This window comes from Cetorhinus maximus, chromosome 13, assembly GCF_964194155.1.
Source record: "Cetorhinus maximus chromosome 13, sCetMax3.hap1.1, whole genome shotgun sequence".
Taxonomy (NCBI): domain Eukaryota; kingdom Metazoa; phylum Chordata; class Chondrichthyes; order Lamniformes; family Cetorhinidae; genus Cetorhinus; species Cetorhinus maximus.
Window position 1 is genome coordinate 5,125,382 of NC_135891.1, and position 13,366 is coordinate 5,138,747.

Consider the following 13,366-nt stretch of genomic DNA (forward strand, 5'->3'; position numbering starts at 1 on the left):
CTTGGCCCCCACAGTCGTCTGTGGTAGCGAATTCCACAGGTTCACCACCCTCTGAGGGAAGACGTTTCTCCTCATCTCAGGCCTAATGGCCTACCCCGTATCCTAAACTTGTAGCCCCTTGTTCAAGACCACCCCCCAGCCAGAGGAAACATCAGCGCTGCATCCAGTCTGTCCAGACCTGTCAGAATTTTATATGTTTCAATGAGATCTCCTCTCATTCTTCTAAACTCCAGTGAATACAGGCCTAATCAGCCCAATCTCTCCTCATACGACGATCCTGCCATCCCAGGAATCAGTCTGGTGAACCTTCACTGCACTCCCTCTATGGCAAGTGTATCTTCTCTTAGGCAAGGAGACCAAAACTGCACACAATACTCCAGGTGTGGTCTCACCAAGGCCCTGTACAGCTGCAGTAAGACATCCTTGCTCCTGTACTCAAGTCCTTTTGCAATGAAGGCCAATATACCATTTGCCTCCTTAACTACTTGCTGCACCTGCATCCTTGCTTTCAGTGATTGTTGTACAAGGACACCCAGGTCCCTTTGTACATCAACATTTCACCATTTAAATAATACTCTGCCATTCTGTTTTTCCTACCAAACTGGATAACTTCACACTTATCCACATTATACTGCATCTGCCATGTATTTGCCCACTCACTCAACCTGTCTAAATCACCTTGAAGCTTCTTTACATCCTCCTCACCATTCACATTCCCACCTAGTTTTGTGTTGTCAGCAAACTTGGAAATATTGCATTTGGTTTCCTCATCCAAATCATTGATGTATATTGTGAATAGCTGGGGCCCAAGCCCTAATCCCTGCGGTACCCCACTAATCACCACCTGCCATTCTGAATAAAAACCATTTATTCCTACTCTCTGTTTCTGGTCTGCTAACCAACTATCAATTGAAGCTGTCTCCACCATACTCTCAGGCAGTGCATTTCAAACCCTAACCACTCGCTGCGTAAAAACGTTTCTCCTCATATCACTTTTGCTTCTTTTACTAATTACTCTAAATCTGTGTTCTCTCCACTCTTGACCCTTGCACAACTGGGAACAGTTTCTCCCTGTCTACTCTGTCCAGATCCTTCATGATTTTGAATAACTCTATCAAACTTCTTCTCAATCTTCTTTTCTCCAAAATAAATAGTCCCAACTTCTCCAATCCACCTTCATAACTGAAGCTTCTCATCCCTGGAATCATTCTTGTGAATCTTTTCTGCACTCTATCTAGTGTCTTAACATCCTTCTTAAAGTGTGGCACCCAGAACTGGATGCAATACTCCAGCTGAGGTCGAACTAGTAACTTATATAAATTCAACATAACTTCCTTGCTTTTGTACATGATGCCTCTATTTATAAAGCCTAGGATACTGCATGCTTTATTAACAGCTCTCTCAACCTGTCCTGCTACCTTCAACGGTATATGTACATATACCCCCAAGTCCCTCTGCTCCTCCATCCTCTTTAGAATTGTACCTTTTATTTTGTATTGTCTCTCTATGTTCTTCCTACCAAAATGAATCACCCCACACTTCTCTGCATTGAACTTCATCTGCCACCCAACCACCCCCATTCCACCAACTTGTCCATGTTCCTTTGAAGTTTTACACTATCCTCCTCACAGTTCACAATACTTCCAAGTTTTGTATCATCCACAAGGAAAGTTACAGGAAAGTTAGAATAGTTTATTAAAATAATATTCCCCGGGTGATATTGAGATGAGGGAGACACACACGCCGTGGTTGAATATCTTCTTGACGTTATGTGCAGGCTCACGCAGGAAGAAACAAGAAAGTTGGAGAACTGCTTTGAAAAAAAACCCACCACAGACTCTGTGGTTAGGCTTTTGGGAGTTAGGAGTCACTCATTACAGAATTCCTAGACTCTGACACGTTAGTGGTATTTATGTGGCTTGTTGCTGAACTGTCATTTCCAAATGGGTGAGAACGCAGAAAAGAAGCCTGAAGAGATGACATTTTATGGTTTTAAAAGAAGTGGAGGTAACAATTGGGACCAGGCACAGGTGGAGAAGATGGAAGCTGGGCCTGAAAGGCCTGAAGAGCATTCGCTACGGCTGAGAGGAGGGTGCAATACAAAAATTTCAGTAAAGTTGGAAAAATTATTTTTGGATTTCAGTGCTTTATAATAGGAAGAGGCAATGGGAGTTCAGAGTGCTTTATAGTTGGAGAGGGCAATGAGAGGTAGTACTTTACACTTGGGAAGTAGTTCAGTGCTTTATACCAGACTAGGGCAATGAGACTTCAGAGAGCCTCATTGGGAAAGTTAAGAGTGAATAAATTAGGAGGGGGTTTAAACTCCATTTTATTTAATATTTTAAGCATCTTATGTTTTTATGTTTTAAAGATAATACACTAATAGTCAAGTCAATGGACAAATCTTATTGGCCATAAACTGTTACAATAATATTATCGACCTATAATTGCAAGGACATTGATGTTTAACACAGATGGTAAACCCTGAGAACAAAGTTTCTCAATGACACCATGTCAGGTAAATCTCTAATCTAGGCTAGACAACAGATGGTACAGAACACCATTAAGCTCTGTTCTCACTCAAATGCACTAAAGGGCTTTGCAGTACTCAAACTTTGGAATGTAATTCTCATCATGACATTTCCAGATTACAAAAGACTTGCATTTATATAGCACCTATCGCAACCTCAGGACATCTCAAAAGCTTTTTAGCTAATTAAGTAGTTTTGAAACAAAAACAGAAAATGCTGGAAAACTCAACAGGTCTAGCAACATCTGTGGAGAGAGAAACAGAGTTAATGTTTCGAGTCCATATGACCCTTCTTCATTGAGGTGAGGGCGTAAAGGCATGAAACTGAGTCCTTTGCTGAGTACTGAACATTCAGCATCAGAGAGGGTAAGGTCAGGGGGTATGGTGAATACACGGCCGGGGCTGGGATTAGAAGACGGGATGGGGTCAGAGCGACGGGAAGGGGTGGAGGGTCCTGGATGGGCGTTGGTGTCAATGAGTTGTTGAAACTTGCACTCCTTAACACCTGAAAGGAAGAGGAAAAGTTTCTTGTTAAGGTGTCGGATGAGACGAAGAATAAAATGAAACCGGGAACAAGGACAGCTTTGAGATAGGGTGGGTCGGTGGTGCTGGAGGAAGAAGTCAAGTGTGTTCATATGGCGGCAAATGGCACTGAGTGTGGATCTCAGAATGCAACGAGAACAGCAGCCCGAGGAGCGTTGTGTGTCCCGGAGATACCTGTAATCCCGGGTGGATTCGAAACATGAGGGATGGAACTTCAGTTGGAATCCACGTGGGGTAAGTCGGAGATGGAGACAGTCACTGAGGAAGGAAATATGGCTGTGAAAGCAGGTTTTGGCAAACACATTGTCAAACACCAGGAGGGAAATGGAAAGCAATGAAGATGAACAGGGCCAAAGAGGCAAACGGAAATCCTGTCGTAGAGAAGAGCAGTACTTTAAGGTAGGCATTCCTGGAAGAGAAGTGGCAGTGAATTGAACACTAAGGTAAAAGCAAAACACTGCGGATGCTGGAAATCTGAAACAAAAACAGGAAATGTTGGAAAAGCTCAGCAGGTCTGGCAGTATCTGTGGAGAGAGAGACAGAGTTAATGTTCGAGTCCATATGACCCTTCTTCAGAGCTGAACAGAAGTGGAAATGTGATGAAATTTATACTGTTTAAGGGGAAGTGGAGCAGGCGAAGCTGGATAGAAGGCCAGCGAAAGGGGGTGGGGGGGGTGGTGGGGGGGTGTGGCTAAGGAGAGATTGACAGAGATGTCATGAACTAAAGGACAAAGGAAGTGTTAATGGTAATGGTAAGGGCTTAAAAAAGGTGCAGATAGTGGCAAAGGTAAGGAAGCAGAATGTGATAATAGCGGAGTAGTTTTGAAGTCTCAATTTTATTGTAACGTGGGAAATATGGTTAAGGGGCTTGTTAACCCCTTGGGGTAACAAAAAGTCCCTTTTCCTCCTATCCTCAAGAGGTTGCCAATTTTATCAAAGTGTGAAGTCAGGAAATGTGCAGTCAAGAAAGCTCGAATCAAAAAAAATTAAATATCAAGGACTGAATTGTTTTGATAAATGGAACTGGATATATTTTTTTTTAATTCTAACGTCGGTCATGAATTGATTGACCGGTCACCTTTTCTGAAGTTTGCAAGTATGAAGGGCAGTTACACAGAAGTGGAGACTAGAGAAAAGACAAGGAAAACTTAAGAAAGATATTCAGGAATAGAAAGAAATTTATGCAACTGAAGCTGTCAAAAGATCTCAGTTCATTTAGAGAGAGTTAACAATTATTATGACAAGTTAATCCAGTAGCATTTCTTGAAGTGCAAGAAATAAAGAGTAACAGTTAAATAAAACAAAAAAGACACAAATGAGCCTGAAATGAAAGGCAGTGCAGGGTACTGAAGGGAGGCATAAGCTAGATGTCACAGACAGCACGTTGCAGAGAAAGAGGGCCACCACACAGCAACATTATACAGTGCAATGATTTTCTGAGTGCAGAAGTCATAACATTTTAATTAATACTATCTAGCTAATTAAAAAGTATACAATTCCTCTCAGTAATGTTAAAACACCGACTAACTGCATTTAGCATAATCCTATAAATTGACCGCTGCACTGACAGAAGTTACATGGAAATGAAGCTGGCTAATGCTGTGCTACTGTAATACTGAACTGAGATATCAGGTCAGATTGAACTCAGTTAATGCTACCCCCAGATGTTATTATTTGTGAGGTTACTCTGGCGATCATGATGTTTGTGTGTGACAATTTATGAAAATAAAGTAACTTCAAAGAGGTAGGTTTTAAGGAGTTTTTGGAGAAATGCTTTGTGCAGAGTTGCCTATTGTGTGCTGTGGCTTGCCATAGTCATGAGACCTCTGATGTCATTCCTTTGTGAGTAAAGGATTGAGGCAGAAGCCATTTTACCCACCATATGGAACATGGTGTCATGAGTGTGCTGCTGAAACTGAGTGGATTTTGATCATTAGAAGAGAGCCAGCCTCTGTAAGCAACAGTAGAGAATAATTAAAACTTCAATCTGCAACTTTCGATAGGACATGAAGATCCATTTTGAACCCTTTACAAATGTTATTTATGAACGCTAGTGTTCAACACCAGAGCTCAGGAAGAAGTGGGGGGGAATAATGATCAGTATGGGACTGAGACAGCTAGCTGAATCTTATGAGTTTGAGCAACTAAAGAATGATTTGATCAGAAATAGGATTGTCTTGGGAACAAGAGATCCTCCCATAAGAGCATGTCTGCTGAGAGAAGAGAAATTTACTCTCAAGCAAGCTGTTGACATGTGCAGAAGCTCTGAAGTGATTAATCATCAGCTGAAGAGTATTGGTGAGAGAACTGATGAGGCTTTGCACTATGCAGAGAGGCAGCCCAGGCCTTACAGCACAATACAATAGAGAAAAGGAAAAACTATTTACAAAAGAGCCAGCAGAAAGATCAAGTCCAGAGTACTGGATGTAAATATGGTGGAGGCCACCACACAAAAGATAAAGAAGTATGTCCAGCCTGGGGAACACAGTGCTCTAACTGCAAGTAGCTGAATCACTTTTACACACAAGCGTTTTGCTAGAAAGAAGAAAAGAAAGCCTATAAAGATGGTTGAAGGAGAGATGTTGGATGATGATTCTGAAAAATCACTCTACACTGTAGAACAGGTTGGCACCATCAAGCCTCAAGATAAAAAATGGTTTGCAACTACTGGAACGATGACTGCAGAAGGGGAGCATCAAGTTAATGTGAAGTGTCAGATAGACACTGGTGCTACATGCAACATCATGAGCTTTCAGACCTATGTGAAGTTAGTTGCTCAAGATGGTGACCAGAAAATGAAGCCATTGAAGATAAAGTTGAGGTTCTATGGTGGAATGATGCTCACCCCAAGAGGACAAACTAAGCTTGGAGTCCAATGCAATGGGAAGAAAGAAGATCTACAGTTCCAGATAGTAGACACTAAGCAAAATCCCCTCATCTCAGCTGAAACAAGTCAAAAGTTTGGACTGGTTAACCCTGCGTGTACCAGAAGAGATTTGCAGCGTTTCACAAAGCACCAAGCCATTGACTGTTGAAAAATCCTGACAAATTACAAAGATGTTTTCACAGGTCTTGGATGCCTACCTGGTGAGTATCATCTTGAAATAGATAAGAGTGTGAGAGAAACCTGGCATTTTGAGGAGAGCTCCAGCTGCCCTCATGTCCAGCCTGAAAGGCAAAATGGAGGAGCTTGAAAAGATGGAATTAATCAAGAAAAGTCAACTCCTACAGACTGGATTAGCAGCATGGTAGTCGTGAAAAAACCTGGAAAGCTGACAATGTGCTTAGATTCAAAGGACCTCAATAAAGCTTTGAAGAGATCCCACTACCATGTGCCAACTAGTGAAGAAATTTTGCCGCAACTTGCCAAGGAAAAGGTCTTTCCTACCCTAGATGTGAAGGGTGGATACTGGAAAGTGAAGTTAGATGAAAGCAGCAGTTTTCTGACTACGTTCTGGAAGGCATTTGGGAGGTACAGATGGTTGCACATGCAGTTTGGCATTTCTACTGCTTCAGAAGACTATCAACGCAGACAGCATGTGATATCAATGATTTCCAGGAGTGAAAGCGATCATGGATGATCTACTTGTCTTTGAATGTGAGGATACGATGGAAGAAGCCATCGCAGACCATGATCAGAACCTAGTGAGACTGTTAGAGAGAGCTCGCCATATGAACCAGAGGCGTACTGAAAAAAATAAAATAAAAATACCTGGAAAAACTCAGCAGGTCTGACAGCATCTGTGGAGAGGAACACAGTTAACGTTTCGAGTCCGTATGACTCTTAACAGAACTAAGGAAAAATGGAAAAGAGGTGAAATATAAGCTAGTTTAAGGGAGAGGTGGGACAAGTAGAGGTGGATAGAGGGCCAGTGACAGGTGGAGATAACCAAAAGATGTCATAGACAAAAGGACAAAGAGGTGTTGAAGGTGTTGATATTATCTAAGGAATGTGCCAATAGGTGACATTAAGGGTAGAAAGCAGGACAAGCAAGGTACAGATAGCCCTAGTGGGGGTGGGGTGGGGGGAAGGGATCAAAATAGGCTAAAAGGTAGAGATAAAACAATGGATGGAAATACATTTAAAAATAATGGAAATAGGTGGGAAAAGAAAAATCTATATAAATTATTGGAAAAAAGGGGGATCGGAAAGGGGGTGGGGATGGAGGAGAGAGTTCATGATCTAAAGTTGTTGAACTCAATATTCAGCCCGGAAGGCTGTAAAGTGCCTAGTCGGAAGATGAGGTGCTGTTCCTCCAGTTTGCGTTGAGCTTCACTGGAACATTGCAGCAGGCCAAGGACGGACATGTGAGCATGAGAGCAGGGTGGAGTGTTGAAATGGCAAGCGACAGGGAGGTCTGGGTCATGCTTGCGGACAGACCAAAGGTGTTCCACAAAGCGGTCACCCAGTCTGCGTTTGGTGTCTCCAATGTAGAGGAGACCACATTGGGAGCAGTGAATGCAGTAGACTAAATTGAGGGAAGTGCAAGTGAAATGCTGCTTCACTTGAAAGGAGTGTTTGGGCCCTTGGACGGTAAGGAGAGGGGAAGTAAAGGGGCAGGTGTTGTTCCTTCTGCGGTTGCATGGGAAGGTGCCGTGGGACGGGGTTGAGGTGTAGGGGGTGATGGAAGAGTGGACCAGGGTGTCCCGGAGGGAACGGTCCCTGTGGAATGCCGCCGGGGGGGGGGGTGAAGGGAAGATGTGTTTGGTGGTGGCATCATGCTGGAGTTGGCGGAAATGGCGGAGGATGATCCTTTGAATGCGGAGGCTGGTGGGGTGATAAGTGAAGACAAGGGGGACCCTATCACGTTTCTGGGAGGGAGAGGAAGGTGTGAGGGCGGATGCGCAGGAGATGGGCCGGACACAGTTGAGGGCCCTGTCAACCACCATGAGTGGAAAACCTCGGCTAAGGAAGAAGGAAGACATGTCAGAGGAACTGTTTTTGAAAGTGGCTTCACTAAGGAAAAACTGCAATTGAAGATGGCTGAAGTCAAGTGCATAGGTCATGTACTGACAGCGAAAGGACTTTGCCCTGATCCTGATAAGGTGGGAACGGTAGCAGACATGCAGTAACCAACAGATTTGAAGGCGGTGCAATGATTTGTAGGATTTGTCATCAGAGTGTGAACCTCTATGCAAGCTCACTGCAAAGAATGTTCAGTGGTACTGGGGCACAGAACAAGGAGCAGTTTTCACTCTCACCAAACAGCCCGTGACGCCAATGCCAGCTCTGAGGTACTATGGTGTCAACGATGAAGTGGCTCTGCAGTGGGATGGCAGTGACACAGGACTTGGAGCAACCCTCATGCAGCAAGAACGACCAGTTGCATTTGCATCCAGAGTGTTAACGCAAACTGAACAATACTATGCACAGATTGGGAAAGTGTGTCTGGCTATTGTCTTTGCTTCTGAGCATTTTAATCAGTACGTGTTTGGGAGAAAGAAAGTGATGGTAGTGACTGATCACAAGCCACTTCAAAGCACCGTTCTCAAGCCACTTCTATCTGCTTCAAAGCATCAGCCAAGGATGTTACTTCATTTGCAGAGATATCATTTGGAAATGAAGTACAAGCAGGGGAAGTGGATGTACATCACCGACATGCTCTTGAGAGCTGGGCTCCCTTTGAATTAAGCTGATGATTCTGTTACAGATTTATAAATCTTCCAGCTTCAACAAGAAGCAATGGCACAACAAGCTCTGGAAGTCATCAACCCAACAGAGACATTGGGTGGAATCTTCCTGGAAAAGCGGCGAGACACCCGCTCTGGCTCTGAGGAGGAAGGCCCACCATTTCTTCTGTCTATTAGGCAGTTAAGTGGATAGCGGCAGGCCTTCCTCCCAACTGAGGACCCCGGAAGACGCCACACCACCCACCAAGAGCTGCCAGCCAATCAGAGGCCCTTGCGCACGGCACCACCGCAGAGTCCCAGGAGAAAGGTAAGTGCTGTTGGTGGGGAGTGGGGAGGATGGGAGGAGGCTGTCTTATGGGGAGAGGGAGGCCAAGGAGGTCACTAGCAATGGTGGGGGGTGTAGCTGTAAGCGGCCACCCTCCACCCCACGTCCATGCCTTCGATCATGCACAAGATTAGTGCAGATTGAGGCACCCCTCCCCCAACTCCAGCTGACATGCAGCCCATACAGTTTTACCAGTCGTACAGGCCACATGTGGCAGGCCACCTGGAGCTGGGAAGATTGCAGCAGAGCCAGAATAGGCCCTTGAGTGGTCATTAATTGGCCACTTAAGGGACTCAAGTGGAGGTTGGGCAGGAAGGTCGACCATGGGCCTTCCTGCCCAGAACTTACTTCCTGTGGAGTCAGGAAGGCATCAGGTATCAGCCCCAACACCAACCCGCCAAATTTTCAGGCCCACCCCCTCATTCCTCATCTCCTACGGGGGGCAGAAGATTCCGGTCATTGTATCTAACAGACAAGAGTCTTGCTCAGATCAAGCAAACCATACAATGAGATGCAACTCTCCAAGTGCTCTGGGAAGTAATGATGAAAGGACGGCTGGAAACCATCAAGGACACACCTTTTGCTATAAGAGAGTATTGGGCATACAGTGATGAAGTGATTGCCCAAGGTGGCATCTTGTACAAAGGAACTAGAGTCATCATCCCTAAAGAGATGAGAAAAGTGATGCTGAAGCATCTCCATGCAAGACATTAAGGAACTGAGTCCAGTCTAAGGAAGGCAACAGAAATGCCCTACTGGCCAAACATGGGCAATGAGATTAAGGACCACATCAGCCAGGGCAGTGTTTGTGATGAACATCAAACTGAATAAGTTAAAAAGCCACTCATGACATCCCAGACAGAAGCTTGGAGTAGACCTCTTCACTCTTTTTGGGACTGATTATCTTGTCACCGTTGCCTATACTATTCAGACTACTGGGAGTTAGACAAGCTGATGTCAACAACTGCCAGTGAGATCATAGAATGTCTGAAAGCACACTTCAGTAGTCATGACATTCCAGACATTGTGATGAGCGACAATGGCCCTTAATTCCTGAGTGAACAATTCAGACACTTCATGGATGATTGGGAAATTCAGCACTACACATCATCTCCACACTATCCCCAATCAAATGGAAAGGCAGCCGTGAAAATTGCTAAAGGAGTCATCAAAAAAATCAGGTAGATCCAGCACAGGGCGATGTGAGTGTGAAGAAACACACTGCCTGAAGGCATGGAAAGCAATCCAGTCCTTTTTTTTATTCGTTCATGGGATGTGGCTAGGCCAGTATTTATTGCCCATTCCTGATTGCCCTTGTTCAGAGGGCATTTAAGAGTCACAGAATCACAGAATTGTTTTGGTGTAGAAGGAGGCCATTCGGCCCATCGTGTCTGCACCGGCTCTCTGAGCATTTTAACTTAGTGCCATTCTCCTGCCTTTTCCCTGTAACCCAGCACATTGTTTCTATTTAGATAATCATCCAATGCCCTCTTGAATGCCTCAATTGAACCTGCCTTCACCACACTTCCAGGCAGTGCATTCCAAACCCTAACTACTCGCCGTGTGAAAAAGTTTTTTCTCATCTCACATTTGCTTCTTTTAGAAAACACTTTAAAACTGTGCCCTCTGATTCTCGATCCGTTTACGAGCAGGAACAGTTTCTCCCTATCTACTCTGTCCAGACCCTTCGTGGTTTTGAAAACTTCTATGAAGTCTCCTCTTAGCCTCCTCCTCTCCATGGAAAACAATCCCAACTCCTCCAATCTATCCTCATAACTGAAGTGTCTCATCCCTGAAACCATTCTCGTAAACCTCTTCTGCACTCTCTCCAATGCGTTCACATCCTTCCTATAATCTGGCGCCTAGAACTGTACACAATACTCCAGCTGAGGTCTAACCAGTGTCTTGTATAAGTTCATCATAACCTCCCTGCTCTTGTACTCTATGCCCCTATTAATGAAGCCTAGAATGCTGTACACTTTAGTAACAGCTCCCTCTACCTGTCCTGCCACCTTTAATGACTTATGTACATATACACCAAGGTGTCTCTGCTCCTGAACACCCTTTAGAATAGTATATTTTATTTTATACTGCCTCTCCATATTCTTTGTACCGAAGTGTATCACCTCACACTTCTCCGCATTGAACTTCATCTGCCACCTATCTGCCCACTCCACCAATGTGTCAATGCCCTTTTGAAGTTCTACACTGTCCTCCTCACAGTTTACAATTCTCCCAAGGTTTGTGTCATCTGCAAACTTTGAAATTGTCCGCTGCACACTTAGACCTAGATCATTTATATATATCAGGAAAAGCCAAGGGTCCCAATACTGACCCGTGGGGAACTTCACTACAAACCTTCTTCCAGCTCGAAAAATACCCATTAACCGTTACTTTCTGTTTCCTATCGCTCAGGCAATTTTGTGTCAACCACATTTCTGTGGGTCTGAAGTTACATGTAGGTCAGGCCAGGAAAGGATGGCAGGTTTCCTTCCCTAAAGGGCATTGTGAACCAGATGGGTTTTTACAGCGATAAAAACAAAAAGCTAAAAGCTACTGCGGATGCTGGAAATCCAAAACAAAAACAGAATTACCTGGAAAAACTCAGCAGGTCTGGCAGCATCGGCGGAGAAGAAATCAGTTAACGTTTCGAGCCTTCATGGCCCTTCGGCAGAACTGGAGCATAGTTAGAAGAAGGGAGAAATATAAATTGGTTTAAGGTGGGTGGTGGGGGGGGAAGAGACACATTGAGGGTGTGATGATTGTGGAGATGAGCAGATAATCAAAAGATGTCACAGACAAAAGGGTCAAAGAGGTGTTGAAGGTGGTGGTCTTTGTCTGAGAAAAGTGCTAATTAAGAATGGAAGACAGGATATGCCACCCCCACCCCCACTAGAGCTGTACTTTGAATATCCTGTCTTCCATTCTTAATTAGCACTTTTCTCAGACAAAGACCACCACCTTCAACACCTCTTTGACCCTTTTGTCTGTGACATCTTTTGATTATCTGCTCATCTCCACAATCATCACACCCTCAATGTGTCTCTTCCCCCCCCCCACCCACCTTAAACCAATTTATATTTCTCCCTTCTTCTAACTATGCTCCAGTTCTGCCGAAGGGCCACGAAGGCTCGAAACGTTAACGGGTTTTTACAGCAATGGTTTCATGGTCATCATTGGACTTTTAATTCCAGATTTTTATTGAATTCAAATTCCACTATAGTGGGTTTCAAACCCAAGTCCCCTGAGCATTATGCTAGATTATCAGTGCAGTGACAATACAACTACGCCACCACCTCCCCTCAACTAGTGAGCAACGTCACATTGCACCCAAACTACTCTTCCAGTAGCTAAAAATACTACTGAAACCATAAGTATTAACAGGACTGAGTGATAAAATCAAAGTGAAATGACAGCCAAATTCCACTTTGATAAAGCAACCAAATCATTGCCAGAGTTGGGAGTTTGAGTGCCAGTCAAAGTGCAAACATTCAACATGCTCAACAAAGGTCAGCCCACTTGGCAACTGGAACCTGTGTAAAACAGTTGTTGCCTCGATCGTACATGGTAGAAGTGAATGACCAGATATACCATCGTAATCGCAGATCCATACATGCAACAGGAGAAACTGCTTCTTCACAGCAGACAGCTGATGAGGAACAGTTGACTTCACCAACTGAACAAAGAACGGAATGACCATCAGTTCCAGAGGTCAACTGCTTCCCAACAAATGTAACACATCAGCAGTAGCAACAGTCGCCATGGCAACAACATTCCTCAGAGAGGCAAAGTCTCCCCAGGAACCAGCAGACACCAGACAAACAACCAATAACAACCCACATGCACATCATTAGAAGACCTTTAAAGATTGTGTGTGTAATGCACGTGTAGAGACAGACGAAAGTGAGGCCGACTAGAATGAACAGTTTATGTTTCATCGCACGATGACTTTCTTTATAGACCATGAATGAGTGTAACTTGCAACTGCACATGATAGTGCACGCAATGTGTTTTTATTTTCTTTTTATGAAAAGGGGGATGTTTGGAGAAATACCTTTGAGTATGGTTGCAGTCATGTGACATCTGAGTCATGTGACATCTGATGTCATTTCTTTGTGAGTAAAGGATTGAGGCAGAAGCTATTTTAACCACCACATGGGGAGGGTCTCAAAGAAGGAGAGAGAGGTGAAGAGGCAGAGACATTTAGGGAGGGAAGAACAGAGTTTAAGACCTAGGTGGATAAAGGCACAGCCACCAATAGTAGGGCAAAGGGATTGGGAATTAGACTAGAGTCCAGAGGTGAAGCAATGCAGAGTTTGTGAACGATTGTAGGGCTA